Raw genomic sequence first — 16919 nt, 5'->3', positions numbered from 1 at the left:
AAAAAAGTCCAGTTCTACTAAAAGAAATTCACCAAAAACTAATAAAATGCATTTTATTGCTTAATGCAATGTGATTCACTGTCAGTCTTAAATTTGAAGTATGAAAAACTTTTTTGTAAAGTGTAAACACAGATGAATCATTCCAAATAAACTTTTAAAGATTAAAAAGAAAACGTTAATGAGGCAATGGTAAATACAGCATTTATATAATATTTTACTTTCAGTCTTTATAGTACAAAAAAACATATTAAAGTAGATATTTCTAATCTACTTTGTTTTTCTTCATCGTGTCATTACTGTTCTTAATCAAAAACTACATCCAATGTTAGCTGACAGCCCAGATTCTGTACTAACAATCACAGATAAAAGTAAGGTTTTTGCAAAGACTGTCAGGTTTTCATTATAAAATAAATGAATAAATAAGAAAATCTTCCTTCCCTACACAATGATGCACTATTTTAAGATGGTTTATTACATATTCTATTGAGGTTTGTGGTTCTAACATCACAAAATTAGATAAATATTCAAGTGGAGCTTCTGCAAAGGGCTGTATCTACCAGAAATAACATGCCATTACCAAGTCATGAGCTTATTTTTTATGTTTATTAGTCTGTATTGCTGCTAACGTGTTTTATTTGTGTCTTTCTCATTTCCTCAGGTGAATTTGTGCAAGAACAACAACAAGCCGTCAGTAAGATGAGCTCACTTCCTGAGTTGCATCACCAATCTGAGCACACCCTTGACTCCAAGGTTGCACAGCTCATTTTTAGCCGATGCTGTAAAGGTTTCATCCTCCACAGAAAGAATGCTGACAGACACTCAAGCTGAAACATCAGTAATACCACTCCCTCACTGCTGATGAACAACACTAAATCACAATCATCTTTGGCGCCGTGGAGATTAGCCTGGAACTCAAAGATCATGGTGGAGCAGTAAGGCAGATATGTTAACGTCGGCTCGTCCAGAGCTAAATCAAGATGGACAAATTAAAGATTGATCTCCTACGCAATGGTTCAGAAATGACTTCTATCCCTCTTCATTACAGCCAGACAAAATAATCTGTAAGATATTAAACTCCTGACCTAGTGGGCACAGTTCCAACATATTTGTCTTTCCTCCAAAAACAACATATCTGATACTGACACGAGTCATGTCAAAGAAATGCATCCATACAGGGAGGAATTTGGTCGGCTGCGACGTGACGAGAGATTGTCGAGGGATCCAGTCAGAGCGCCCCTGACATTTCAATCTCAGGCTCAATCTCAATGAAAGACACAGCAAAGGAAGGAAAGCGAGAAATACTGTCATCATCAAAAATTTAAGAGGAAATGTTTGGCAATTTGTGGCCTTCTCTTTCACCCATTATGTCTTTCTGCTGATGCAGAAATACTCCACGGTTTTCACAAACGTTGCTCTTGTACAGTAAATATTTCACAACAAGAAACTTTGAACAACAGCACTTGGAAAAAACTCAAAACCTCTCAATATTTTCTCTGTTTACTGTGCTACAACTAAAGGATAAATACAGGAGAGCCCCACAACTTTTACATTTTCATCTGCAAAAACATTCATATTCACATTTAGAGAACACTTTTGGCCCTTCTTTGTTGCTCAATACTTTTCTCAATGAAGGGCGTGACAATGGCCTAAAGGAGGATCAAACATGAGCTTAGCGTCAACAAATCACAGAATGAGGAAACAATGTTTACTCTTGAAGCGTTAAATACATAAATATATCCTACATTTCAGGACAGAAGGGAGAAAAGAGATCCTGAACTGACACAGGAGAGTAAAACACTGGAAGTGCATGGCAGCTGTGATGTCAGAGCGAAAGTATGTGAGCCATGTGGGCGGCAAGCGAGAGATGGAGAGAGCCGGAGAGAAGTGTAGAAGAAGAACAGGAAGAAGCAGGAAGCTGGTTACACATGGTGAAAATGTGACTGTAAAAAAAAAAGACTTGAGTCAGTGAATGAGTGTGTTTGTATTCTCTGAGATGACTAGTGGGTCTGACAGGCTGAAGAGATCCAGGCATATATTGACACAAGGGGGTTCCCAGGAGGCCAATTCACTCAAACTGGCCTGCCACCCACTAGGCCTGCCTCTCTTCAAGGCCCTGATGGTCTGGATTCAGTGACAAACCACAGTGGGTGTGTTGGTGTGCACCAGACCGTGGCAAAGTGAGATTCTGGCACAGCAACACTTAAGTGACAGGAAAAGAGAGCAGCTGGCTTAAAAATAAGTAAATGAAGGAAACCGGGCTGCTGTTTTTTTTTTTTCCCCCTCTTTTCAGTTCACACACCAAATATGGAGACGCTCTGTGTCCTTCGCACTTAAACACACCCACTTTTCCACTGTGGCAGCACTTTGGTCATGAAGGCATTTCCTAAGGTTTCCCATGTCTATCATGGAGGAGGAATCGATACGCTGAAGTACAGGGACGTGTTAGCAGAGGATCTGAGTAGAGAGCGCTAGCATACAATCAGAAATACAGTTCTTAGCACCTTTGAAGTCCAAACAGGCACTAAACAAGGTTAAAGAGTTTGAAGCTCTGATACAAGCCTATGCATGCATGTAAGAATGAGGCAGAGCAAGAGTTAGCATCAGTCAAGAGCAACATGCTAATGGGATTTAATCAGAGTCAACACCTGCAGAATGGCTGGAAAACATGGAGAAATTATATCAGGAATAATCAGATTGCAGTTGTACGATCCTATATATCTGCCATAATGACACTCTGAAGCAGGGCAGGCTAATCTAATCAGTGAATGTGGATCTCTTGAGGTGCTACATAATTAGCAGGCTGGTAACTCGGTATCAGTTCCAGTCAATCATTAGTTCTTACGCTTCATGTTCAAGATTTAAAGTCCACATTCTCCAGCATAAACCACCACCAAATGATGAACAATGCTACCAGTCAAGAGTCAAGACCTTAATGTGGACCAAGTTATAAGTTATTATCAAACTCTTTCACTTTTTAAAATGTTTTTATTAAGATTTAAGAACCAGAACCAAACAAGAAGAAGCAACATTCAGTTTTTATGCCCCTCTAATCTGGAAAAAAAAAAAACCTCCAGAAAAATAACATTTTTGGATTTTGACTTCCTTTAAATCAAAGTTAAAAACAGTTGAGAGTTTAGAGTTGCCTTTGACTAATAATAACTGGAACATCATAAACTGTATTCTACCCATCACTGTTTTCCTCGTTTTTTGCTCTTTTTCTTTGAATTGCCTTGTTGCTGAAAATGTACTACTAATATTAAAATAAAACTGCTTTGTCGTCTCCTTCATAGTTTATCATAAATACAAGAACCGAATTTCACTCAACAACATCTCACTTCCTGCCACCTTTCCCACCTGAGCTGCAGCTCCTCCATACCAACTGAAAACCTTCAAGATTTTGAAATTATGTAAAAACTACATTTTTAATACATTTTCTACTGCAAATTTTACAATGCCCGTTTGTAAAGAACTTTATTTTACTTTACAAGATCATTTCATCAGACAATGTAAATAGGAATCTGTTTATCTTATAGTTTGAGACTTTTATCTGAAGCCCTTGTTCTGTATCGGATTTCTAAGGCAAATATTATTTCAAAAACAGATTTAGCATTGAGAGTAGCTTTTCTAAACAGCCTGTCAATTAAAGGATATCTACACCGAGGAGCAGAACGAGGAATTCATAACAGGCAGATAAATTATTTCAGCTGCAGGGCAGGTGAAGACTTGTTGAGCTTTTTCTTAACTCTCCAACTCTCAATCCGCCATTTTTTCCCCAAACAAAGTTTAGCTACTCTGCAGATAATCCTACATCTAAAGCTCATAGATTGTAGAAGTGTCTCATCGCCCTCCTGGTTGTATTAACACCCACCAAGATTTAGTTGTGCTGATGATTAGAGTCGTGCTGACAGATTTATCACAACAGAGCCTAATAAATTAACACCATGGATATATCATGCTGTGTTCATAAACTGGGTTTTCACTCATACACAGACGCTGTTCGGCTGGTTCCTGTGCCAGTTTGTGTTGTGTTGGATGTAGACAAAAGTTTAGGCTGGAACGAATCAGGAAATGTACGATCAGATTTGACTAACTCCATGAAAATTGGACATGTCAACATGTTTCCAAGTTACTGTATCTGCATGGCATTGCACAGACAGAGCTGCTGGGTTTCCAAACAGTGAATGTCCTGTTTACTCTGACCACTTCCTTCAAGCTAATTAGGCTTTATTCACAGTAGCGACAAAACAAAACCAGATGATGATGACTAATGAAAACATCATAAAAGCTGGTCTATTTCCTTCCCTCACACTGGGAATCCCACTAATATCGCTCTCTTTCCTTTTTCTTCATATGTAAATGAGATCAGTACTGGTGATCCAACCAGGAAAAAGGTGAAGCACACCCTCTGTTGGAGCTGTGCTTCAAACCTGTAAACAGTCTTGCACTTTATTTTTATCTTTACAAGAACAAAAATCTCCCCTTCGGCCCGTGAGCTGCTGCGTTTACACCAGACCCGTCCTTCAAATCAGGGGGAAAGACGAATGAATTTGAGCACAATTATAGAAATCTTTGGAACTGGGCAGCCTTGGTTGCATTGCTGTAACTCTATCCGTCTTCAAAGGTTGCAACCCCTAGAGCAGTGCATGAAAAGGTCATGCCAGCAACAATCTTCAGAGTGGAAGGAGACTTTAAGATAATGCTGGTTTTTCTACAGCTTCTTGAGGCATGTTTGAAGTTTGTGAGAGCAAGGAGGAGTAAGACCTGAAGCAGATAAGAGGAAGGTCGAACAAAGTGCAGCACAGTTGCTCTGCTAATGCTTCTCATGGCGTCTTTTTCCATCTTTGAACATGCTGAATGTGGAACAAATGGAGCTAAATCTGTAAGGAATATACATGAAGATGAATGTTTCAGTAATACAAGATGCTAAAGAAACCTTAAAATGTCAGCAGTGGTAGTTTAATGCTTTGGTGAAAAATATAAGAACCTCAGTTTTGATTATCTTTATTGGCAGGAAGGCTGGATAAAAAAAAAAATAAAAAAAACTTCTCATAAATGCTTCCATGTTACAGTTCTTCACGAGAAATTGGATTCTGTTGAAATATGCATCAATCAGTCGCAGTTTTACAAAACCCAGCAATCGGAAATTAGCTACAACCCTCTGATTGTTGCGTCTCTAATTTGAAAATGTGCCATTTAGGAAGACGGCTCCTCTGAGGCCATCGGTTTCTAATTAAAATGCAGTTGCACTTGATCTAAAGCTGACAGGAGTGGAAATTTATGCGTGAACAGCTTAAATGGAGAAACTTAACACAGACCTCCTCCCTGCATAAGAAGATGGCTCAGCAATTTGATCATGCAGGCCTGGTTGCAACATCTCCATCTGAATCCTCAACACACGCACACACACACACACACAGTTTCACAGAAACACACTTCATTCTGAGATATGCATCACACCCATTTCTAAATGCAGCATTTAACCTTTCACTTTTACTTTTTGTTTGCACTGTGCAACTCATAGTCAACATAAAATTAATCAGAAAACACACACACACACACACACACACACACACCATTGCTGTTCAGAATGCAGCAGGTCATTTGGTTAGAGTCACCCAGCAGTGACCAGACCGCTACTCAGTCCTGGACACAGACAAACACCTTGACGTCACCACCATGATAATGATAAGACCGGCAGATGTGGGTTATATAAAAACAAACATGGAGACAGGGAGGAGCAACATGTTGGGGAGGGGATGTGCTCAGATCCAAGACAGCTTCTGCAACACAAATCATGCAAATAATTATTTATGATAAACCAGTAGAAGAGTTTATGGGAAAGTGGGATGGAGAAATTGATGGAAAATGTTTTAGGAGGTTCAGTTCCCAGCCATGATGTCAGATATAGAGCCTCATTTAAAATGACGCTGACTGATCATTAAAAGCTTGTTTTAATGATCACTTTTTGTTTTAATTCAAAAAGTGAATTAGTATTCACTTTTTGAATACTAATTCAAAAAGTGAAGGCTGTCTGACGATTACACGTAAACGATCAGACGAGCGGTGGCATTTATTTTCGACATTCAGAGTTAAAGTGGAGTTTTCTGCACTGCCACACCCACAGTGGCTAAATCCCACTGGGCAGAGATCTAAACAAACAGCTGCTCCATCTCTCCTGAAGAGCAGGATTCTCCAACTCTCTGCCTCACGCACGCACACGCACACACGCACGCACGCACACACACACACACACACACACACACACACCCCCAAACCACCAGGGAAACGCCGAGCAGAACCACCGGTCCACGTTGGACACCAAGCAAAGACTTCCAAGTTTGGGGTGGGAGATATGGACTTAACAATTTATCACAATATTTTGTGATAATATTATGAAGCAAAAAGTGATAATTAACCATTTATTACTTTTTGAATGACAACAACCACAGCCTCACACAAACAAACACTGTTCCCATTTGAAAACTGCTTTTTTTAGGACACCAGTCACAGATGTGTGGTTTATACCACTAAACTGCACAGAGACTTCATTTAACCATGTCTTCAAATTAACCAATATTTATTGACGCGCTCGTCGAGAAAAAAACACTTCCGAAAATAGAACAATTAACATTTCCGTAAGTTAGCATTAATTAACATTTCTTAAAGATAGAATAAAGGCCCAGCCTATTCAAATATCTGTAGAGTGGGACAACGGTGGACAGCAATTTCTTTATCCACAAATATTAGCCCAGAAATTATTCAACATTTCCATGAATTTCCAAGTGCAGAAGGCAGGGAATGTCGATAGCAGCATTAGATGGAAAACACAGGAACAGCAGCACCGTCCAGTGGGGTTGACAATCATTTACCAGCTGTAGAGAAACACACCCGAAATTTGGCATCCTTTAAAATTTACATTTAACTATCTATATATTTATGGTAGATTTATAGTTTGTAAAAGTCAAAGCCTTTAAAGATGTGCTGTCATTAGAGAAAGTCCATGTGGTTTCATACAAGGAAGGAAGGCTAATTTATCAATGTGGGCTTCACTGATGATGAGACAAATCAAAGAAACACAAAAATATGTTTCCAACACACCTTTTAACAAGACTTGGCATATGGAGAAGTCCTATGCACTCACAATCTTTGTTTTTAGGTCAAATACAGATGGAAGAGCATAAAAAGAAAGAGCACAGCTTCAAAGCCCACAGCAGCCTGGGCTCTGAGTCACTCCAATGGACTCCAGATGAAGGTGAAAACGATTAGATGGGAATTCTGCACATCAACCTTCTATGCCCTAATAGCTTTAGGGCCAGTAAATGCTACAATGTGTGTAAAACGTCCACGTTCTTCAGCAAACATCTTGATGAGACAAAGAATGAACGATTACGGTAGATGCTCCACACTCAGACGTTTGCTTCAGCGATTCCATTTCTTCAGATGGGATTCATCTTTGCTTTCAAGACACAAAATTGTTTCCCTTCAAACTAGGGCCAGAATTTTCATTAATTAATTACAGAGATTCCAATGCCTTAACATTTTTAACGAAATCAATTGATGTTTTTCTTTCTCTTGCAGACAAAGTTTCCAGCTAGAACTTTTGAATACGAGTGTTTCTGGTACGGCCGCAAAGCAAAACGACGGACGACAAAGGTGCTTCTCTTAGTCCAATGGGGGGAAAATGATTTGAACGCTGTAGAAAAGAAGCTACTTAACCCCAAAATGGCATCGAAATGCTAAACATGTTGCAGCAGCACAGACATACCCAATGCTAATGTTAGCATCTACAGTCCACATTTCTAAAGTAGTATTTTTTTCTAAATAGCTACATCAGATATTAAATATTAAATCCCACCAAAACGTCCAACATTTCGTGGCATTCTACCTGTGTGTCCAGCGGCTCCCACTCTGTTGCCATGTGGCTCCTTTATTTACTCAGTCCACCTCATTCTCTGCAGGCCCAGGGCCACACCTGCCTCCACTTATGTTTGTTTTATCCATGTTTCAAGGAAAGAGTTGGTTAAAGGTTAACAAAGAGGCTCTGAACGAGAGACAAAGCCGTAACCAAGGACGGTGCATTGTCTCCCACAGCAAAGCAATGGAAAACACACCCACTAAAGTACGCCGCACTCTACTGTAGGAGTATCGCCTTAAGCTGATCCATACAGCTAAATTTGCCAATATTTGTTGCTGTGAGCTAGACATGAATTGTTTTAAGCTACTCAATAATGTCCATGTGATAATCCATTGATTTCCTGCTTTAGTCAAATAATTAGCCGGTGTCACCACTAAGCAAATCAGCATGGAACAAGATGCGTTAATGCAGGGTCACTGATTGGATTTTATTTTTAGGAATCCAATATTTCCAAACATTTTGCCTCCTGTGACTCAAAACTCTGGCTTTATCTTTTTAAATAATCGGAATATGGTTGGCTTTGTTGGTGATCAATGAACAACCAGGTTAAAAAGTTCTTCATCTTTGTGACTTTATGTCAGAGCTGTTTTTTGAAAGAGGCTATTAAACTTTCAGGAAGAAATGTTAGAAGCCTAACACGCGCCAAGTGACATGGATTGTATATAATTTATGTTTGTTACTTATGATTTTCCACTTATAGCTCATTAAAATCTGACATTTAAAATTAGAACAATTTAAAAATATTTTTTTAATAACAGAAATGAGGCACTAATGTAAAGTATAATTAATATCTGCTTAAATGTTACAGTACTTTTAATCTGACAAATGAGACTCATAAAGACATATATTCTGATTTATTGAATATGATTGTATCTTATTCTGAGGCTCCAGATGTATTCCACTCTACAAATAATTTACATCTCCAGCTACTTTTGAGAAACTCAGACCTCTAAAAGATATCAAGGAGCCTAATCAGATGCCTAAAAGGCATAATAAGCAAACACAAATGCATCCTAATATAAAGCCAAACTACTTTTTACAATAGCATTCATTATGAGATACTTTTTAAGCGGTAAAAAAAAACAAACATCTCGGCTGACTTTATGGTGCTATAAAGGCCTTTTCCAAGGACTGAATCAAGTTTACTTTTTCGTTCTTTCTCAACTTCATAAACCATACCCGTGTTTGTTTAAACTGTACAGGAGGGAGCTCAATTCTGCAAAATTCAAACGATCATATGAGCTCTAGAGGCATTCATCGATGAAATACAAGCAAACAAGGACACGCCATACAAAGCTTTGTTTCAACAAGGACTCAGATTTGCCTTTGGTGTCATATCACAGTAATTACCAGGTAACCAGGTGTGTCTCAGCTCAGAGTGTATAGATTTGGATTTGAGGTCATGGCAGGAATGACATCAGATCAGCTAAGCTGAGAAAAAGAGTCAAGTAGAATAATCTGCAGATGAAAACAAACCTGCTAGGTCTTAGATGCTGCTCTGAATTAGGAACAAGTCCAACAATAGAAAGGTGAGAATATTAAAAGGTGACCTATTATGTTTCATTGAGCAGGTTAGGATAGATCTATATGCTACACAAAACATGTCCATTATACTTTTTGCACAAAATTATTCTTAGATAATTAGATTTCAGTCTGCTTCTGCTTGTTTTGAGATGTTTTCATGCATCTTGTCACTTTAAATCCAAATAAGCTGCTGCTAGCCACACTCCACGTTTACACTCGTACATAAAAATGGCTGCAAGCAGATGTACGATTGTACAATTGTATATCTTTGAAAAGCAGAAGTAGAGCCTCCTGCACAATCAAGAAGATTGAAAAAAAGAATGTCAACAACTCGTTTTTTCCAGCAGCCATTATACAGTGCATACAGCAGTAAATTAAGCTGACCAAATGTGCTGGAGCTCCACCTGGGTTGCTAGGTGATGGGCTGGGCTCGGCTGAGGTTGCTAGGTAACAGCAATTGTGACTTAACATTCAGGAGGTTTTTGAAATGGCTTGTTTTCCAGACATTAAAAAATCTTTAACTTCTTGCCAAAAATCCAGCTGGGTTGAGGTATGGCTGTTTTTAGAAACAGGTGAGACCCACATAGAAGTACAAATCATCCAAAATGTTAATTTTTATAATAGGTCCCCTTTAAGTTCCTAAAAAGCTAGGTGCTGGTTCTGACCAACATGATTTATGTGAATAAACAAACTGCTTTTATTCCTGAGACCACCTATACTCTATGCATGGGAAGCAGCACCCCAATACAATGATGCACTTCAAGATGTATTTAAATAAACATCTTTTATTGTGCATGGATTAATGTTGGAAGTTATGCTGCCTGCACAGTCACACTCTCATGACATAGTAAAATAAAGTCCAAGATTAAAAAAAATACAAGATTTTAACCAAACACCTCCTTCAAACAATCTCAGAGCTCTTCTCTGCCAGGCCTGGCAGCAAGTACATGCAAAGCACAAGACCAGATGAAACGGGATTACCGGTTATCTTGTTTGAAAGGGGTTAATCTGGGTGCAGGTGAAGGTGTGAGTACAACCGAGCAGGATTATGAAGTGGCTTGGTCAGCAGTGGTGCATGTGAACATGAATGAGCAGTTCTGTCCTCAGATGACGCAGAACCGTGCATAATGTGAAGCAGGTTATCGAGGTTCAGGAAGTGTGTCCCTCGACAAGACTTTTTAAACACTGCTGATGACGCTGTGGTCAGTCAGAAACCCAAAGACTGACTTTATGACACACAAAGTGAGCTGTGTTGGCTGCATCTCTTGGATCAGTTTAAAGATGTTACTTTAGAACCAAGACAAACAGGAGAAAAAAATGGAAAACTCCATTATTTTTGGAGGCACGGATAAGGCATTCCGGGTCGTTCAAGGACCTCCCACCTCTTCCAGCTCATGTCCAAAAATGGCAGTGAATCTGACGTGGGTTTTGACTCACATCCAGGGTGTTTTCCAGTCTCTACGCAGTCCAGACTATAAAAGCAGAGGGGAAAAAGACGAGTACCTCTCAACGTTTGTTCCCAGGAGTGTGATGCTCACACTGTACTAAGTCGGCTGCTTTTTGCCACAGCAGCATAGGACACTCTGTACGACCTACTCATCATTTCTCAGGTAACGGAGATGCTAAGCTACCTCAGACACGCCCCTCTAATTGCTGCCATTCTACTGAAATACTCTGCAGAAGTTCCCACACCCTGCATCTGCAAAACACAGACCTTCAGCAATACTAAAAACAGTCTTCATCTTTTTAACCAAAATAAAAAAAGTACATTTGACTCATATAATCCTTTAATTTTAATACAGCACCTTACAAAAGCAAATTACATCAATATTTCTGCTGATGTTGAAAAGCTGCTCTGAGTTTTCTGTAAAGAGATGCTGAAGTTATTATAATAAACCCAGAATGCCTTTCTCTGTCTCCAACTGTCTCTGCCAAGGTTCAAGTCGATTGACATTTCCCTCCAACACATTCCCATTTCAAGGTCTGACTCAGCTTCTGAGCAGCAGCCGTCATGTAAGCCGTCTCCCACACATACCATCAGCATCGCTCACTCAGCTATATTTTATCCACTTAATGGAATCGCAGTCTAACCTGATCTGATAGTCTCATGTTGCATTCCCCAGATTTGTCTCACAGGAAGCATCAAATCAGTCCGCAGACATCAGATCATCACTGTGGAAAATAGAAAATCTGTTCATCCCTCTGATGCAGCCTTCCTGACAAAGAAACTGAACACGCGTCATGTTTAGAAAAGGTAGCATTTCTAGAACATTTTGATGAGAAAGCAAAACCGAAAGGAGATTTTCCAGGTTTGGCCAACGTGCTCTAACCCTCCATGTATCAATAAATCAATCAAAAGATTGACTTTCAGCTCCAATTGCATTAGGTTCTCATCTGTCTTACTTCTGGGTCAGATTAATCTCAGCTTTTCATTATGAAAGGTCCAAACTCCTGAATGCATCTTGGTTCTTGAGTTGTAACTTAACGCACACATCACAGATTGTAGCTGAGGCATACAGTCATGGGAAAAAAACAGCAACTGCCAACACAGCTCCAGGAACAACCAATTACATCTTTGCTTACAATCTACAGGAGAAAGTAGCAGCGATGTTCTGGGAATCAAATGCAACTGGTTAACTTATTTTAACTTATTATCAGTAAGTGTAGCCACATTTCCAAAAGCCATGGTTTACAAACAGTGCCAAGATGGATACCAGCAATGACACAAGAGACGATGACCAGCAAATTCACCCCAAGGTTGGACAGTGCAGAGAGCAGCAGGTGCAAAACGCCTAAAGCTCCTTCTCAGACTCTGCAAGCCCATGTTGGCATGTTCATGTAAAAGTTTGATGACAAAAATAGAAAAGAAAAAACACAAATATGGCGTGTCTGAAACAGCTGATCGCAGGAAGAGCAGAGGTATTTTTTAGCAAGGTTTTTGCTGAAAACGAACCACACAACCTCTTGATTAATCTGCTTTTGGGCAGATAAAAACTACATGACTGAAGAAAACCAGCCCTGTTTAATCCGCGTTAGTTGAAATCTAGTTTGTTAGTGTAGAAAGTCCAGTTCATTTGGGGAGATGCGAATGTGCAATCGAACCATGATGTGGACCAAAAAAAGTGAACTCTGGTGCACCTGCAAACCTAGGTCTCAGTTCAGCTGAAGAGAACTCCGGCACGGTTCAAATGCATATGTGGATGCAAGCGGACCCGAGTCCACTCCAGAAGCAGAAACCAGACTACAACACAGGGCATTCTGGGTAAATACAACCAGAATGTTTAACAAAACATTTGTTGGTAAACTACAAAAAAAGTTATTTTACCAACTACAAAAGAAAAATGGTACAACCACTAAAATTTGACACTACTCCATTTTAGTTTACATTTTGAGAAGAATTTTAAATTCTTTTTCAAAGAGTTTGAAAGCAAACCACGCTAGCTGAAAACACAGCAAATGTTGCAGCTTTGGTCCCCAATCAAATTGCATCTGCCAAACTTTTGGGTGTGAAAACGGCTGAAAAATAAAACAATCTAGATGTGCAATGGACCAGTGATATTCCAGACCTCAATACGAGTAAACTTTAATCTACCAAACCGGTTCACATTTTAGGTCACTGAAGTGGAAATAACCCACCCTGACTGTTTCCTAAAGCACAGCACAGGTAGTAAATGTGCTTATGCGGGTCTGTTTTTCCTGTTGCAGAGGTGATGATGCTGATCTTTCTAACGGCCATTCGGTTGGGTGTGTCCTGTGGGAAACTGTCAGGATCCACCTGACGAGTAGCTGACTCCATGTTACCATGGAAAAACCTTCAACTTGTCAACAGCAAGTCACACTTCCCTCAAAACAAAGCACACGCTCCCTTTGAAGCACTTTCTATGTACTTGTAGTTCTCAACTGGATTTAGTTTTTTGTACAAAATTTCCTGAGATGGTTTGTAATAAAATAAATCTGCCGTGAAATGTTCTTCTCTGGAGAAATGGAAGACTAGAGTTTGATGAAATAAACAGTCCAAAGCAAGCCAGGACCAGTCTGCTCACATTTTTACCCCACCCTTTGAATGCCCTTTAAGTGTAAAATGAGAATGTGGGAAAGGTAAAGTGTATGGACATTTGTTCTCGTCTATCTACAGTACTTTTGTATTTACCCCCTTACAGACTTCTTCTGCTTTTCCTCTTGTTTTCCAACAACAAACTAAATTAAATACCACATAAAGATAAGCCGAGTAAAAACAAAAAGCATTTTTTAAATTATAATTTTTATTAGTAAAGGGTATGAAATCTATTCAAACCAATCTGGCACTGTGTGGAAAAAAAATAATTATTCTCTAAACCTATTAACTGGTTGTTCCACCTTTGTGATGAGTTTGTGTTAACTGTTAAAGAGTGTTTTATTTCTAGCATGAGGGAAACCCACCAGCATCTCAATCATATTTAAGTCCATACTTTGACTAGGCCACAACAAACTCTTTGTTTTTTTCCCCCTTGCATTCAGAGTTGAACTTGCAGGTTTTTGTCTGACTTCCTTAAGCATTTTACTCCAAATTCCTGGAGTAACTTCGGGAGACTGGCTACTTCTTTGAAGGTTCACCACTGTTCCATGTTTTTTTGTTGTTGTTTTTTTTCTTCCATTAAAGATATAGCAATTGTCGTTATTGTGGTTCTCTGAAGTCGCGACTGAAAGATGTCTCTTTAGCTCTGGGCATCATCTGTTGGTTCTGTTTATTGGGTTGTATATAATTCTGCAGAGTCAACAATAATAATTCCTGGGTTTGGCTGGCAAAACTGAATCAAAACAATTTCACTAATGATTTAACACATTGTGCCAGATCAATTTGGATATATTTTTTTGTCTTAGCAATGTATAATTACATTAATTTTATAATTACATTAATCCACTAAAATAAACCCGTAGCTATCACACTGATCTTTGTTGTTTTAGTGATTATAGATTCATAAACAAAGTTGAATTTGCTGTTCAGCCTTTAACCTCTAAAGGTGACATCTAACCAAACCATTCAGAGGATATGAAGCCTGTGTTTAATGGAAAATCAAAGACATTAATCACAGTGCAGCATGTCCCACTGGAGGTCTGTTTTGGAAAAACATATTGACAGCAGGACATTGATGTTTTGTTTCTGCTGCTTAGTTGTGTTCAGGCAGAACATTGTGCCTTAGGAGGCTTTTAAAGAACAAAAGTTCCTAACCCTCCTCAAAAAGTCAATGTCACTTCATCCTGCCCTGCTTCAAAGCCAATTATTTCTAATAACAAGCTGTCCTTAGCCATCTATTCAATCTGGCCAATTTTTAGGAAACTTCAGGCACTTCTTTCTGGATATTTGACCATTGTTCTCAATAGAAAATTAGTTGGTTTTCTGCTGCAGACCTAGCTCAGAAGAAAAGTACACAAACTTTTGATCAGGTCGAGGCTACCTGGATACCAGAACTGAATGACTGGAGTTGAAGACCCCTGTTTTGAAGAAAGGTTTTCTGAGCATGCAAGACAAAGATTGATCCATCTTGCAACAATGTTAGCAGTAGTAAAACCATCCATCTTGCAACAATGTTAGCAGTAGTAAAACCAAAATGTTCAAACTTAAGATCACCAACTAACTGTCGTGGCTGCAAACTATTAAGCATGGCGGTGGTAGCATTATGCTGTGAGGCACAAAATGGACAGATGATGTCCAAATTCTTCAACTTTACCTCAACAGAGTCCTGGAAAGGGTTTCCAAAGCCCCAAATAATAAGCATATTGAACATTTATGCCCTATGCTCAAAAGTCAGGTACACTGCAAGAAGCCAATGAATCAAAGTAAGTTCCCCACTTTCCAAAAGGTAGAATGATCAAATAACCAGGCAGAATCATGGCAGTATCTTGGTGATGCCTTGATAACTCAGCAGATCTAACTACCGTACTAGATTAAATCTGTTTCCCTTTGAGAAGTTTCTTGCAGGAACTGGTTTCACCAAAAAGGCAGGTGTTCCGCAAACCTTTCCATGTTTACAGAACAAACACACATTAACAGGTGGACTGCTGACTCCAAACTGCAGGGACAGGTGTCCAGTAAATAAGAGTCCAAGCAAATGGTGAGATACTTGCAACAACACAAAAACCCCTCATATATTTCTAAATACCTCAAATAATTATAGGTTCTCTAAAAGTTCAAGAGGTCAGGTAAGGAAGCTTGTATTACCTGTTCATTCACGCCGTCTCAGGAAGTGTTGAAAAAAAGATTTTCAAAGCAAAGTTAAGAGCAAATATCTCCATGTAAAAGTACAACAGTAGATCTAATAGTATAAAAAATGTCTTCTCCCATCAAGCAACCTCTCAGCCTCCTGGTGCTGAGGTGTGGGATACTGTTTAGTTAAGAGTCTTAGTCAGTGTCTGGGTGGAGTCTATAAAAAGACAACCACAACCTGAAGGTTGTGAGCAACAAGCCCAATTAACAACTCCAGTGTCTGTCAGTCAGCCAATGGGGAGCTCAGCTGTGTGACACTTAAAATAGGATTACACCAAATCTCTTCCCATCATTAATGTTATTTGTATTCTTATGATTGCTACTTAAGTTTTTTTTTTTATCTTGACAGCGTCTGTCACATGGCGTGCATTCAACCCACGCACTGAAACATGCTGCAGTGACACAAACTACTCAGCAGAATCAGTCCACATGTCCCGCAGAGCTGTAACAAATCCTTCTGTTTTGTCGTTCAAGGTAGGCAAAGTAAGGTTAATAATAGCCTACTTTAGAACAGGATAAAAAAATGATGACGGTTGAGGCTAAAAATACGAGTTATTGGGGAAAAGCTAAACATACCTGAGGGTCAAAAACAGCGTGAGTTCCTCCGTTCAGAAGGAGACAGGACAGACCGGTGGTTTGCGTTCAGTCCCCGCGTTGTGTGAGACCGTCAACCCGGTCAGCTCGTTCTCTGTCAGTCTGCTGTGGCCCAGTCCTGCCGGGTTCTTCCCGACCCTCCCACTACCACTCCCAGCGGTTTGCCCACAGTGGACTCTGCTACAGCTGCGGTTTCTCCCACAGCGCCGCACAGCGCACCGTATCCAGCCGTTCACCCGCAGGAAACCCCGGTCACTCCCATAACCAGGACTCGAGTGAAGTAGAACCGCGTTAACGGAGCCAGCTGTCTGTCAGTGTGCAACTTCTGCCGATATTTTGTTCCCCTGGATCCACTATGGGAGTGGTGTGGCAATTTCCCCTTTCCTTTTCTGTCATTGAAGGTCAGCTACACCCAGAACTACCAGGAAGTTCACCAAAAACCCGTCCCACTCCTGCTGCTCGAGCCGAGGCGTGTAATGCCAACAGCAGAACCGAACCAGCTTTTATATCATCCTTCAGCTCAATGTGAGTGCTGGTCGTCTTCATTAATAAGAGCCCATAAAATATCCATCAGACATTAATTAACTTCATTAACTTTATCGTTCGCTTTTAGTTCTGCGTGTTTGCCCACCAAACCATAAA

At 39.7% G+C, this 16919-nt stretch overlaps 1 protein-coding gene across 3 annotated transcripts in view; it reads right to left on the bottom strand.

Moving 5' to 3' along the window:
* LOC103145209 (unconventional myosin-Ic) overlaps positions 1-16919 on the bottom strand; it is a 57419-nt gene that overhangs the window by 36356 nt on the left and 4144 nt on the right. The window contains exon 1 of one of the 3 annotated variants that reach the window (XM_007562557.2): positions 16260-16709. The exons of 1 other annotated variant lie outside the window; for it this stretch is intronic. The gene's annotated coding sequence lies outside the window, so the exon portion shown is untranslated. Of the gene's footprint in view, positions 1-15638; positions 15770-16259; positions 16710-16919 lie in introns of those variants that run through there. One more of the 3 variants, XM_007562559.2, reaches the window with a different exon arrangement.

The sequence above is a fragment of the Poecilia formosa genome, unplaced genomic scaffold, assembly GCF_000485575.1.
Source record: "Poecilia formosa unplaced genomic scaffold, Poecilia_formosa-5.1.2 Scaffold138, whole genome shotgun sequence".
NCBI lineage: Eukaryota > Metazoa > Chordata > Actinopteri > Cyprinodontiformes > Poeciliidae > Poecilia > Poecilia formosa.
Note: the sequence above shows the minus strand (reverse complement) of the source record. Positions and strands in the feature narration are given on the sequence as shown.